Below are 15,301 nucleotides of genomic sequence, written 5' to 3' on the forward strand. Positions count from 1 at the left end.
CATTCATCACGTTCATGATTTGAGCCTTTTAGTTCAAAACGGAGCACACCTGCAAACTTTGGAAGCCAATCTTAGCCAATCAGGATAGAATATGTAAAATCTGAAAGACCTGTTTTGTTTAATGACAGAGATACTGTGTACCGATTTGTGTGATGTTTGGACAAAAAAAAGGAGTACTGTCAAAAAAATGTTTTTGCAAAAATCGACAAAAAATCCGGGGCTGAGGTTTTGCTCTGGCATCCAGGGAGTGTGTGTGTGCACAGTTTTGCTGTGATCGTCCCAACGCTGCCGGAGATTAGCTGCTCACAGACAGACACATGGACACACGCACGGACTGATGGACGGACTGACGGACGGACAGGGTGCAAAACATTGTCTCCGCCACGCCTTGGGCTTGGTCAGTGGAGTAAAAAGATTCATAATAAGTAAGATAATAAGATAAACTATCACCTGAACAACGTGGGACAGACCAGCAGGGCTCTCAAACACGTATCAGTGAGCACAGATATAACATCAGGACAAACAACCCTAAAAGTCCTGTATGTTCATTTCAACACAATGGGACTGATTTAAATGGGATGTGTAGATCTGTGTTGAATCATTCTGTCTGCCTCTCCTACAGCTCCTATAGTCTCATCAGTGATCTATCCATGACAAATTATATTGTTTGTGTTGATTGTATCTTATTTCTGTTCAATGGTTAATTAATTGAGGTAATCTGTATCTACTTGTGAGCTACATTGTAACTTCTCTAGTGAACCTTCCTACTATACTTCCATTCCATTCCACCTTCCATTTTCTCAAGAGTGGGATTCCCATTAACATAAATAATGCATAATGGGTGAATATGGAACTGATAAAAATGTTGTTTTTTCATAAAAATAGACATGTTATGACTCTTATGAGCTACTTTCTGTCAATAAATTCCGTGCAGGTGATTATCTTTCTAAGAGTCAGAGTTTGGAAGCGCTCGTTTTCAATAACGCAACGTCCTGCTGCCTCCGGCATCATGTGAAATCCCTCAACGCAGGACCGTTGAGTGATTTCCATGGAGCGTTTCCAAACTCCAACGCTCCATGCTGCTCAATGTTTTACCACTCAGTCTAGGTGAGGGGGGCGTGTCCCGGTGTATCCTCTCTATAGCAAACACTCTCGATGAGGCGTTTTATATTGTGTAGAAATCCATAGACATTCTACCCAGAAACACCTGTTTGTTTACAAACATTTATCTGATCTGGTCTATATACTGTATATATTGTGGAAATCAGTGATGAGTCTATATTATATTTAGTATGAGCATACTGTAATAAACAGCTCTAAGATAAATCAAGAAACTAAGATGAATTCACTCACTAACAAGGCAGAAGAGTCTGGGAAAGTGGATTTGCTTTTATGTTAGTTTTTTTATAATTGTAAAAAACTACATAATCAGGGTGACAGGCAGTGGTGGAACAATGTAGAAATACTCTACACGCACACAAACACCAACCGTGTGTGTGTGTGTGTGTGTGTGTGTGTGTGTGTGTGTGTGTGTGTGTGTGTGTGTGTGTGTGCCTGCGTGCAAGCGAGTGTGTGAGACACACAGACACACACACACACACACACACTCACACTCTGTTACGCAATAACAAATTTTACCCGCACACACTTCTTTGGCACTCGCTACAGGTCCATTACACACACGCACGCACGCACGCACACACACACACACACACACACACACACACACACACACACACACACACACACACACACACACACACACACACACACACATACACACACACACACACACACACACACACACACACACACACACACACACACACACACACACACACACAGTAAGTAATATTATATACTCACTGTGAGAGAGAAGAGGTGGAGAGAAGCTTCTTTACAATAAAGAAATAAAGACTGCGTGATCGTTGAATACAGCTGAACCACAGAGAGGCCAGGGGAGGAGCCTTGCTCTATAGGGTGGATCCTCAGAAAGAGAGAGAGAAAGAGAAGTTCTCCAATAGAAGAACATGGAGACCAATTAGACATAGAAATAATAGAACATTAAACTAGACATTAAACTAATAGAAATACTACATGGTGCTTGTCCATCTGTCAATATGTCCGTCTGTCCATCCGTCCCATTTTTGGGAAAGCAATTTCTCAGCCCTTGAGGGAATTTCAAGACATTAGACACAACTAGCTCACCTGGACTCAAGGATGAATTAAAAGCAGGTGTTCAAAGGTCAAGGGTCACTGTGACCTCACAAAACATGTTCATTAAATAGTTTCATATTATTCATTCACTGTTATGTAAGCATGAGGAAAACCTTGATTTATAGACATCAGATATGATGTTTGAAAAACTAAAACCAAGATGATTTTACGTGCAATTCTATTTTGTTGTGTAAATGGTTAAATAACAAGACAGAGTGCTGCAGACTTTCACTTAGTTGTGTCAGGGGATCATTTCTGGGAAATGTCCTGATCAACTTAATCATTAACTACAACTTCAACTTCAACTTTAACTACAACCTACGATGTCAACCTGTACCTGGGACAACAACCAAGATGTACTGGCACAGAACCAGCACCATATAACTATAAAATAATAACTGATCGTACTCACGGTCTGTCACTGTCCTTCAGTATACTGTACATTATATGGACTAAACTTACAGTAAACAAGCTTTGCATTACTGATGACAAGCTAATGCACACATGGGCAACATACGGCCTGGGGGCCGGACCTGGCCCTTTGACCATCTCAATCCGGCCCGCCAAGTCCAAAAGAAAAACAAGATGACCCCCCAAAAAAAATCCACGTTCTAAAAGGCTGCACATTCAAATTTTATTTAACTTGATTCTCCTCCATCCATATGCACTCAAATGTTTTATGTTTATAATGTAACAGTGAAACAGTCTGCCTTGAGTCCACATTTAAAACATAATGCAATGTGTTCTATTAGTGACCTTTGGACTGGTGCATATCAGTTAAGATAAGATACTGTATACATTTATAGGCTCATTTAGAAGTTGATACAGCATTGACGTGGATTGTTTTATGCAAGTTATCTTTTTATTGTAAGGTCAGAGTAGACCAGAGTGATACAGTACAGTGCAGCTGCAAAAAAAAAATGTTTTAACTGAACAATTGTCAGTTACATTTTGTAACTGAAAAGTATTGTTGTGAAAGCAAGTACTTTAAAGTAGACTGGCATGTATACCAAATTCATGCATTTTAACATAATGCAGAACTGTTTCAAGTTGTGTGGCCCTTCACTCACTTTATCTTCATACATAATCCATTTTTGTGCAACTGAGACAGTTTCTTGTTTTTATCCAGCCATCCCACACATGACCCACACTTGCATTATAAAACAAAATACCAGACCTAAGAGGATTTTAATTGGTGTATGGATAATAGTATTCTTTCTTTATTTGTATCTCTCTGTCTATGAGTATTGTTTAGCTCAGGGGTTCCCAAACTCCCAAAATAACCATATTTGAACTGGGGACCCCCACACTGACAAGCACTTGGAATTGTAGTTTGACTCAGTTCCACAGACAGATATTGTGAAAATAGCCGATCTACAAGCTCTCAACGCTTCACACTGCGAGGCTATTCTTTGGCCAATTTGGCCAAAAATAACCTCTTAAAGGTCATTAAATTGTAACTTTAGAAAGCGCTGATACCCTGTATCAGTGGCGCCGGAGCCTGTTTAATTAAAGGACAATTTGTCCCCCCAACTTTCAGTCCAGCCAAAAAAAAAAAAAAAAATGTTTTCAAAAATAAAAAAAAATCAATTTTTTTTTTTTTCCCAAATTTTTTTTTTTTAAAAATGTTTTAATAAAATCAGTCCAGTCCCCCGCACAGTCACAGGTCAGGAAGCCTCTGATCTTCATCCACCTGCCTCTCTGCCGCGCAGCCCAGCCCACCTACACAACAACAACAAACCTAATCATAATGATGAGTGAGCCACCCAAAAAGAAAAAGTTTGTCCAGTCAAAAATCACATTCGGTGTGAAGCCGACTCAGAGACCACCACCACCAGTAGCAGCAACGCTGCCTAGTGTGGAAGCTGCTTTGCCACCCAATGAAGATGCACTGCCACCACCACCAGCCCCAGGACTTGATGCAGAAGTGTCCCAGGAGGAGGCTCCTCTAGCTGGGACTGCTTCTGCTGCTCCTATGGTGGTGTGTGTGGATTCATGTTGCCTTTATGACTCTGCACCAATTATATGTCACGTTTGCCGTTTTGCTGTCTCTCGAAACCTGATCAGCTTTTCTAAACGTGGAGAAGACAACTTCACCTCTACTGGTGTCAACAACTGGAAAAAATGCCCTGATATGTTGAACAGCCACGAGTCGAGCTGTATACACAAGGAGGCTGTGCAGAAGATGCGTGCATACAAAGGGCAGTTGTCTATTAATGCACAGCTATTAAGTCAACATGCTGTTCACCAGAAAGACAGGCGGGAGGGCATGTTGCAGCAACTCAAAAGCTTGCGTTTTCTTGTGAGACAGGGGCTTGCTGTCAGGGGACACACGGATATGGAGTCAAACTTCTTCCAGCTGACTACCTTAGTAGCAGAAAACAACAAAGTTCTGGAAAGTTTCATTGCCACAGGTAAATTCTTTTCCCACGAAATCCTTAATGAACTAATAGAACATATGTATCGCACCACCCTCAACACATTACTGTCCATGATCAAAGCTGCTAAACATTATGCCATAATTGTGGATGAGACTAGGGACATAAGTGGGAAAGAGCAGCTGTCACTTTCTATGCGATGGGTCTCAAGTGATTTCGTTGTGAGCGAGGACTTTATTCATGGGATGCATGACTGTCCTAAAACTGATGCAGAGTCCATAACGCACATAATTGAGGATATACTGTCCCGTTGTGGTCTGGATATAATGGATATGCGGGGCCAGACATACGATGGTGCGTCTGTGCTGCAGGGGAAAATGTCTGGTGTGGCCAAACGAATCAAGGACAAAAACCACAAAGCAATTTCTATCCATTGCATGAATCATAGTCTCAACTTGATTCTGCAAGAGGTTGGAAGTAAGTGTGTATTGATTACGAGCGCCTTACAACTTGTTCATGACATTCACGAGACGATCGCCGGCTCACCAAAAAGGCTGGATGTTTTTGAGAAAATGCGTGCCTTTCACACTCCTAAAGATGGACCCGGTACCAGTAGGAATCTAAAAGCCCTCTGCCCGACACGCTGGACCTGCAGAACTGCAGCTATCAAATCCCTACTCGATAACTATGAGGCTGTGTTTGACACACTGGATGAGATTCGGATTACAAACCCTACCTCCCAAGCAGCCAAAAAAGCCCCTGGATATCAGGTATGGATGAAACAGTTTGAGTATCACCTAGGACTAAAGGTTGCCTTCAGCCTGTTTTCCACTGCGGAGCAAGTTGCACGAGAACTACAGTGTAAGGACATGAGTGCAGAAAAAGTGCGCTCCTCTGTAAACTCGCTCCGCATGCACTATGCAAAAATGAGGACAGAAGAGTTTTTTCGTGCTCTATATGATGACAGCTCAAAAAACGAACTGGTACAAGCCCCTGCCCTCCCTCCAAGACGCAAACCACCGCGTCGCTTTGATGATGGCGTGGCAAGACACCAGTGGGGAAACCCAGAAGAGATGTATAGGAGCCAATTCTTTGAAGCAATCGACCTGTTGACATCTGAACTAGACAGGAGATTCGACCAGCCCACCCTGCATCTCCTGTCTCAGATCGAGAACGTCCTGCTCACTGCTGTCAACAGGTGTGTAGTGTGTGTTTGTTTTTCGTGACGTTTAGTCTAGTTTGCTCTGCTGTCTTTGACCCTCACCATGTTTAAAACCACATTAAAAACCCACCTTTTCAGACTCGCATTCCATTTCCATATATAAAACCCCAACCCCCGCCCTTCCCTTTTCGTTTTAACCTTCTAATTAAGTTCTGTATCTGCTCTGTAAAGCGAATTTGAGGACCTATAAAGTGCTATATAAATCGTATGTATTATTATTATTATTATTATTATTATTATTATTATTATTATTATTATTATTATTATTATTATTACCCTTATTATTATTATTGTAATAATAATACATTTTATTTATATTGCACTTTACATTTGAAACAAATCTGTGCTACAGTACAGAATACAAATCATTTGTAAGCCCTGTTACATTAAGAACAGTTAATACATGTATAGGCCTTATTAGCATTATTACAACAACTGATGTTGTTGTTGTCGACTCGTCGTCACCTAACTATAATTAAGAATATTGTTGTTTTAACAGCTCTGCTGGACCTGGCCCAGTGACAATCCCAAACGATGTTGCTGTCCAGTGCAGTGAATGAACATGGATTTGGATAGACTCTGTGCACAGCTGCCATTGCTCCCGGGTCTGTTAACTGAATACAACAGGACGAATGCACGCACGCCCATCAAAGAAGTCACACAAGTAGCTACACTCGTTCATGTGCTGAAAGCAGGGAGTTGGACCGAAGGAGGCTGTGTTAGCGAGGTCATCAAGCTACTGCGTCTGTACCTAACAGTGCCGATGACAAATGCTACTGCTGAGCGCAGTTTCTCAACCCTCCGTCGGCTGAAAACCTACCTTCGTTCAACAATGACCGAAAAACGGCTCAACCACCTAATTTTCATGCACATCCACACAGATTTCACTGACAAGTTGGATCTTAATGAAGTGCTTAAAAGCTTCTGTTTTGGGAAAGACAGCCGCACACAGTACTTTGGGAAATGTGAGTGAAACTAAACAGCGACACAAATACAGTTATATTCATTTATTTTTTGTATATCTGAGGCACAAGCATAATCAGTGGAAACTGGAAAGCATGGGTAAACATAGGATTTCACTTTACGCAAAGCCAGGAGACCTTTTAGGTCCTGAATAAGTGCATGACGCACTGTCTTTTATTATTTACTCTGTGTTTGTGTACAGAGAGTATAAGCTTAGTATATCTGGGCCTTTCGGTCTGATCTTGCAGACTTGCACTTGAGACGAGTTGTTCTGGCTAAGCGCTGAAGCGCATATGACGCACTATTTTATTTTTTTATTATCTTGGTAAGCGCATCATGGCGCAAGACGTGCTGCTCTTTAAATCGACTTGTTGTCGAATTGTTTTTTCTTTTCTTGAGCCACTAAATTGTATATATAGGGCAGGCTAGTATAGCCTATACGATTTATGAAAGCCGCACTTTGGCCGCCTGAGTAGCCTATTGTTTTCTCAATGTTGTTGATTCTTATGAAGAATAAGAAAATAAATGTGAAACATTTGTTATAAAATTGAACTGCATCGTTTTTTCCCCATCATCACCACATTTATTGTAGCATATGACTGTAATAACCATGAAGTAACTTCCTTAATAATACATAATTTGTAAAATGATAAGATAGTTCTACACTTCATGGAGTACACTTTTTGAACCGAATTAACCGAAATAATGGAATTAACCCCCTGAAAAATGAATGAACCCACCCGAAAAAATAAATAAAAAATAATTCCATTGTTTGGATGTACAAACTAAATTACCCCTGTTATCTACACTTCATGGAGTACACTTTTTGAACCGAATTAACCGAAATAATGGAATTAACCCCCTGAAAAATTAATGAACCCACCCGAAAAAAACCCCCAAATAATTCCATTGTTTGGATGTACAAACCAAATTACCCCTGATATGTACACTTCATGGAGTACACTTTTTGAACCGAATTAACCGAAATAACGGAATTAACCCCCTGAAAAATTAATGAACCCACCCGAAAAAACAAAACAAATAATTCCATTGTTTGGATGTACAAACCAAATTACCCCTGATATCTACACTTCATGGAGTACACTTTTTGAACCGAATTAACCGAAATAACGGAATTAACCCCCTGAAAAATTAACCAACCGACCCGAAATACCCCAAAAGAATCCTTACATTGCACATAGGTCAAATTGAAAACGTTGAGGATCACTCACTGGTCAAGTAGTGACATTTAGATGAATGCTTATCATAGGCAGTTGCACCTCCAAGGAATTGCAACCAAAATGTATTGCAAGTATATTTACAATAAATGAAATGGAACATATGCACAACAGCATTGCTGTTGGCCTTCATCAGGCTGACTGGTAAAACGTTGTACCATGTAATTTATTCTGTGTTTGAACGTAAACTAAACACTTAGGAGCAATGCTGTTGTGCAGACTTTATTTCTTTTGAACTGTCACTTTGTGTCCGGCACAGGAGGGAATTGGACGTGCACAACCCACTATTCTGAGCTGTATTTCAGAAGTCATAGTTCGTCAGCAGCAGCAACAACACCCGAGGTGGGGTTGGTGAAAGGGCCTACTCTGTGTGGAGTTTGCATGTTCTCCCCGTGTCTCCTAGGGTAGGTAATACCCTCACAAAAACATGCAGTAATCCTGGTCGCTATACCGCCTCCCCCATGACAGCCAGGGCGCCTGATGGAGGGGAAAGGAACTGGTTGGAATAACGTGTTCCTTCCTCACACTACGTCCTACTGGGGAAACTCCCCCCTGTCAGGTGATAAGAAAGTGTAGCGCCCAGGATCACTTAGATAATTGGCACCGGGTGAAAAAGGGTTCCAAAATCGTGGGATAAAAAGAATAGACATTCAATTATATCGGTGGGCTGACATTAATCACTAGCGTTAAGCTAGGTAGTGAGGATTCAATGTTAATTGAACAAACTATAGTAAGGTAATATGCACTCTCTAACAAATCAATGGGTGCTGGATAAAAACTAGTGATAAAGAGGGAATTTCCACACACCGCTCTCACGCTCTCAGAAACATAAAAGTGAAGTGTTCAGCGAGTCAAAGACCACATCTCCTCCTCACTGCACGAACACTAGACCACAGGTTCACGTTTTTCTTTGAGCACTTCCAAAACATTTGTCCATTGCTAATTTCCCCCATGTGATGAAATATGTCTAATTATTATTCTCTCTTCCTGTAACTGTGATGTTGAAAACTGATGTTGAAAACTGATGTTGAACTGGATAATTCATTTTCACTTATTCATTTTAATTCCAGAAGTATGTATGCAAACTTTTCGGAGATCAGGGATTATTTGGAAACATTTGAGAGTAAATTTAAGGTGATTGCTTTATCTGAGACGTGGTTGAAAGAAAAGAGAGGTTTTGATTTTCATTTGAAAGGTTATGAATTATTTTATACCAATAGGGCTAACAGGAGGGGTGGTGGTGTCGCCCTGCTTGTTGATAGTGACCTGAAGTGTAGAGTGGTTGAAAATATGACTACTAAAATTGATGATTTAATGGAATGCCTAACGGTGGAAATAGAGCTAGAAGGGAAGAGAAACATCGTAGTTATGTGTGTATACAGAACACCTGGGTCTAATGTAGAAATGTTCAAAGAAAATCTGGAAGAATTAATGAATGGGTTAAATGAAAACAAGACGTGTTTAATTTGTGGAGACACCAACATAGACCTTATTAATGTATTGAAACATAAAGCTACATCAGATTTTTTGGACGCATTATATTGTAGAGGGTTCTACCCCTTAATCACCAAGCCCAGTCGAATTACGACGACTAGTGCGACGTTAATTGACAACATTTTTATCAATGTATTAGAGAGTAATATTAAGAGTGGTTTAATAATAAATGACATAAGCGATCATTTACCTGTATTTGTAACATTCAACTGTCAAATAAAGAGTAAGAAAGAGGACAATTGCTATAGATATATGAGGGTTAGAACAGAGGAAACAATAAAAAAGTTTAGAAATTACCTCTTAAATGAAAAGTGGGAAGGAGTGTTTACAGAGGAGGTAAATGTGGCATATGAAACCTTTTTGAATATTTTTCTATCGCATTATGATAAATGTTGCCCAATAAGACAATGCAAAAGTAATAGTAGTTATAGTAAAAAGCCTTGGATAACAAAAGGTCTACAAAATGCAGGCAAAAAGAAAAACAAACTTTATAGAGACTTTATGAAATTTAGAACAAAAACTGCTGAAATCAAATACAAGGTGTACAAAAATAAATTGACAATCATAATGAGACAGGCAAAGAAGGAATACTATAACAAGAGGCTGGAAGAAAACAAAAATAATCTTAAAGGGACTTGGAAAATTTTAAATCAGGTAATAGGGAATAAAAATGCATCTACAGATTTGCCTACTTATTTTACCAATGACAATAAGAGAGTCATAGAAAATATGAATGAAGTGGTAAATGAATTTAATTCGTTTTTTGTTAATGTTGGGCCAAGTCTGGCTAATTCTATTCCACAACATGATGGACAAAACGATGGTGAATGGGAAGGGGGAAGTATAATGCAGTCCATGTATCTAGGAGAAGTGGGTGAAAATGAAATTAAATCTATTGTAGCAAAATCAAAGAACAAGACATCAACTGACAGTGATGGGATAGATATGATCATTGTGAAAAAGACCATTGACTGTATAATGAAACCTTTTAGTTACATCTGTAATCTTTCTTTTAGTACAGGAGTTTTTCCAGACAGGATGAAAACTGCAAAGGTCATTCCACTTTTTAAGACTGGAGACAAACATGAATTTACTAATTATAGACCAGTTTCGTTGCTTTCCCAGTTTTCAAAGGTTCTTGAAAAGCTGTATGTACAGAGATTAGATTCTTTCATTGAAAAGAATCACCTGCTGAGTGAGAGTCAGTATGGTTTTAGAACCAATCGGTCCACAGCTTTGGCACTTATGAAAATAACTGATGAAATAACAACAGCAATAGACGAATATAAATACACAATAGGTGTATTTATTGACTTAAAAAAGGCCTTCGACACAATTAATCACTCTATACTGATTTCTAAATTGAATAAATATGGTGTGAGAGGTGTAGTATTAGAGTGGTTAATCAGTTATCTTGATAACAGGCAACAATACGTACAGTTGGAGGGCTATACATCGGAATGTAAGAGAATTGAATGCGGGGTCCCACAAGGATCGGTTTTGGGACCTAAACTTTTTATTTTATATATTAATGACATTTGTGAAGTTTCAAAGATAATGCAGTTTGTTTTGTTTGCAGACGACACAAATTTTTTTTGTTCAGGGGACAATTTAAGAAAGGTAGCAGAGAGCATTACAAATGAAATGGTGAAACTTAAAAGGTGGTTTAACAAAAATAAGTTATCTTTAAATTTGAAAAAAACGAAATTTATGATTTTTTCCAATCGGAAAAAGGATGAAATATTGCTTTCTATAGATGGCGTGAACATCGAAAGAGTGTATGAATTTAGATTTCTTGGTGTTATATTAGACGACAAATTAACATGAAAATCATATAGCACATGTAAAAGCCAAAGTGGCTAAAAGTCTTTTTATTTTGAACAAGGTAAAATATGATTTAGATACGAGTATACTGAGAATGTTGTATTGTACACTGGTGTTACCATATTTTGTTTACTGCCTGGAAGTGTGGGGCAACACATATGAGAGTAACATCATTCCTTTGGTTAGATTACAAAAAAGAGCTTTAAGAATCATTTACAAAGAGGATTTTAGAGCACATACTAACAGACTTTTTATTTTATCAGGTTTGTTGAAAATAATGGATTTAATTGAGTTACGAACATTATTAATCGTGTACAAAGCGAAATACAAAGGGTTACCAAAACAGTTACAAAAGTTATTTAATTTGAACTCACAGGAAGAGGCCAACAGAAGAAGAGATGATTTTAAACATCTGTTTGCTCGAACAACATTAAAACAAATGTGTATCTCTGTTACAGGTATAAAATTATGGAATTCGCAGTGCAAGGAGTTGAAGAGTTGTACAACAGTGTTTCAGTTTAAGAGAGTGTTCAAAAGGGGGAAAATGATTAAGGCTGGAAGAAAAACAAAAATAATCTTAAAGGGACTTGGAAAATTTTAAATCAGGTAATAGGGAATAAAAATGCATCTACAGATTTGCCTACTTATTTTACCAATGACAATAAGAGAGTCATAGAAAATATGAATGAAGTGGTAAATGAATTTAATTCGTTTTTTGTTAATGTTGGGCCAAGTCTGGCTAATTCTATTCCACAACATGATGGACAAAACGATGGTGAATGGGAAGGGGGAAGTATAATGCAGTCCATGTATCTAGGAGAAGTGGGTGAAAATGAAATTAAATCTATTGTAGCAAAATCAAAGAACAAGACATCAACTGACAGTGATGGGATAGATATGATCATTGTGAAAAAGACCATTGACTGTATAATGAAACCTTTTAGTTACATCTGTAATCTTTCTTTTAGTACAGGAGTTTTTCCAGACAGGATGAAAACTGCAAAGGTCATTCCACTTTTTAAGACTGGAGACAAACATGAATTTACTAATTATAGACCAGTTTCGTTGCTTTCCCAGTTTTCAAAGGTTCTTGAAAAGCTGTATGTACAGAGATTAGATTCTTTCATTGAAAAGAATCACCTGCTGAGTGAGAGTCAGTATGGTTTTAGAACCAATCGGTCCACAGCTTTGGCACTTATGAAAATAACTGATGAAATAACAACAGCAATAGACGAATATAAATACACAATAGGTGTATTTATTGACTTAAAAAAGGCCTTCGACACAATTAATCACTCTATACTGATTTCTAAATTGAATAAATATGGTGTGAGAGGTGTAGTATTAGAGTGGTTAATCAGTTATCTTGATAACAGGCAACAATACGTACAGTTGGAGGGCTATACATCGGAATGTAAGAGAATTGAATGCGGGGTCCCACAAGGATCGGTTTTGGGACCTAAACTTTTTATTTTATATATTAATGACATTTGTGAAGTTTCAAAGATAATGCAGTTTGTTTTGTTTGCAGACGACACAATTTTTTTTTGTTCAGGGGACAATTTAAGAAAGGTAGCAGAGAGCATTACAAATGAAATGGTGAAACTTAAAAGGTGGTTTAACAAAAATAAGTTATCTTTAAATTTGAAAAAAACGAAATTTATGATTTTTTCCAATCGGAAAAAGGATGAAATATTGCTTTCTATAGATGGCGTGAACATCGAAAGAGTGTATGAATTTAGATTTCTTGGTGTTATATTAGACGACAAATTAACATGGAAAAATCATATAGCACATGTAAAAGCCAAAGTGGCTAAAAGTCTTTTTATTTTGAACAAGGTAAAATATGATTTAGATACGAGTATACTGAGAATGTTGTATTGTACACTGGTGTTACCATATTTTGTTTACTGCCTGGAAGTGTGGGGCAACACATATGAGAGTAACATCATTCCTTTGGTTAGATTACAAAAAAGAGCTTTAAGAATCATTTACAAAGAGGATTTTAGAGCACATACTAACAGACTTTTTATTTTATCAGGTTTGTTGAAAATAATGGATTTAATTGAGTTACGAACATTATTAATCGTGTACAAAGCGAAATACAAAGGGTTACCAAAACAGTTACAAAAGTTATTTAATTTGAACTCACAGGAAGAGGCCAACAGAAGAAGAGATGATTTTAAACATCTGTTTGCTCGAACAACATTAAAACAAATGTGTATCTCTGTTACAGGTATAAAATTATGGAATTCGCAGTGCAAGGAGTTGAAGAGTTGTACAACAGTGTTTCAGTTTAAGAGAGTGTTCAAAAGGGGGAAAATGATTAAGTATGAATTGGATGAGTAATTGTCATTTTCAGTTTTTTGGTCATTGTTGTCGTTGTTGTTTTTTAGTTTATTTTTTTTTATTTTTTTTAGTTCTGGTTAAATTTTCATTTGTATTTTTTTGATTGTCGGGGTGTGATTTTCTCGTGCCATTATTCTCTGTTCTCATTTCTTTGCTTCCGTTTAATTTTCTCCGTTTTTAGTTTTTGATTAATCATGGTGATGTACTGTTTGGTAGGACAGTTGACGATTTTAATGGTAGAAAGGGGCAGTTGTAAATAAGATTTATCTTCTAACTGCTCCTTTTCATTTATGGAATATGTAAAAAAAATAAAATAAAAATATATATATGTATGTGATCATGTAAACCATAAACCATAATTGAAATAAATAAAAAAAAAAAAAAAATGAAAAAAGAAAATAAAACAATTATTTCACCCACTATTTTACACCATATACATTATAATCGTGTGATGTGACAGTTACTTTGTACATGTGGAATGGTAAATGTGTTTGTCTTAACAACAAAATCTATTCAACAATGGTAAAGAAAGGGAAGTACGACATTCAAGAGTTCTACAAGAAATAGGAAAAAGGAACTGAAATCAGAAAAAGGAACTTGGTGAGACACTTTCAGACAAACCACACATCATCTGACTGCATTGATTGAATGCTTTATTAGTCAGACATGTAAACAGTACACGGTACAGTCAGACATTAAAGCTAAAAGATAAAACATGTATCTATTCTGAAAACTCAACCATGTGTTCCGTTCATGAAACTGGTCCATGTGCCGTCATCAGTATTTTAAAAGTCTACTTTTAAAATACTTTAACTATTGACATTCACATTGTTGTTTTTGAATGAGTCCTTTATAGACTAACATAATAATAATGGTCGAACTTGACGATTATATTGACGTGTGAATAGAGTCAGTTTTGTAGGCTCCATGGTTGTTGATTTAGACCTAAAAGCTACTGTATGTTTGGTTTGTACAGGAATTCACTTCTCTTCTCTCCACACTAATCTAGATTTGCACCATCGACGCAACAGTTACATTTAATCTACTATGATGATGATTCAAGCTAAACATAGACATTCATTTACATATTTATACAAGAGATAAGACACATCTTGTTAAAAATGTTGACAAAATGCTTATGGCATTGATGAGTCAGTTTGTTTAATCCATTTAGAGCGGGAACACAGCTGTGTGTCATTTTCAGATATAAAAAAATAGCAGATCTACAAGCTCATAGCGCGGCACCGAGTGCCGCGCTATGAGCTTGTAGATCTGCTATTTTTGAAAAATCATGAGAATTTGGTTCAAATCATCTTTGAATATATATTTTTAAAGCAAACATTTGTTACTCAAATCTTTGCTTTTGGGGGGTCCCTGGAACAACATATGAGATATTTTTGTTTTTTTATATTTTTTATATTTTTTTTATATAAAAAAAAACTATTAGGATTTAGAATTTTGTTTTAAGCGGCCTCAGGTTTTAATGGGTTCAGGTCATCCTACATATAAATAAGGAAACCTCTATTTGTCAGTCACTCTGTTCCACATGGACATTTTGGACAACTTGCCCAAAATGTAAGCTGTTGGAGTGTGATAAATGTATTGTTTAAACAGTT

This window comes from Gymnoscopelus microlampas, assembly GCF_963454915.1.
Source record: "Gymnoscopelus microlampas genome assembly, chromosome: 11".
In the NCBI taxonomy this organism is placed as follows: Eukaryota; Metazoa; Chordata; class Actinopteri; order Myctophiformes; family Myctophidae; genus Gymnoscopelus; species Gymnoscopelus microlampas.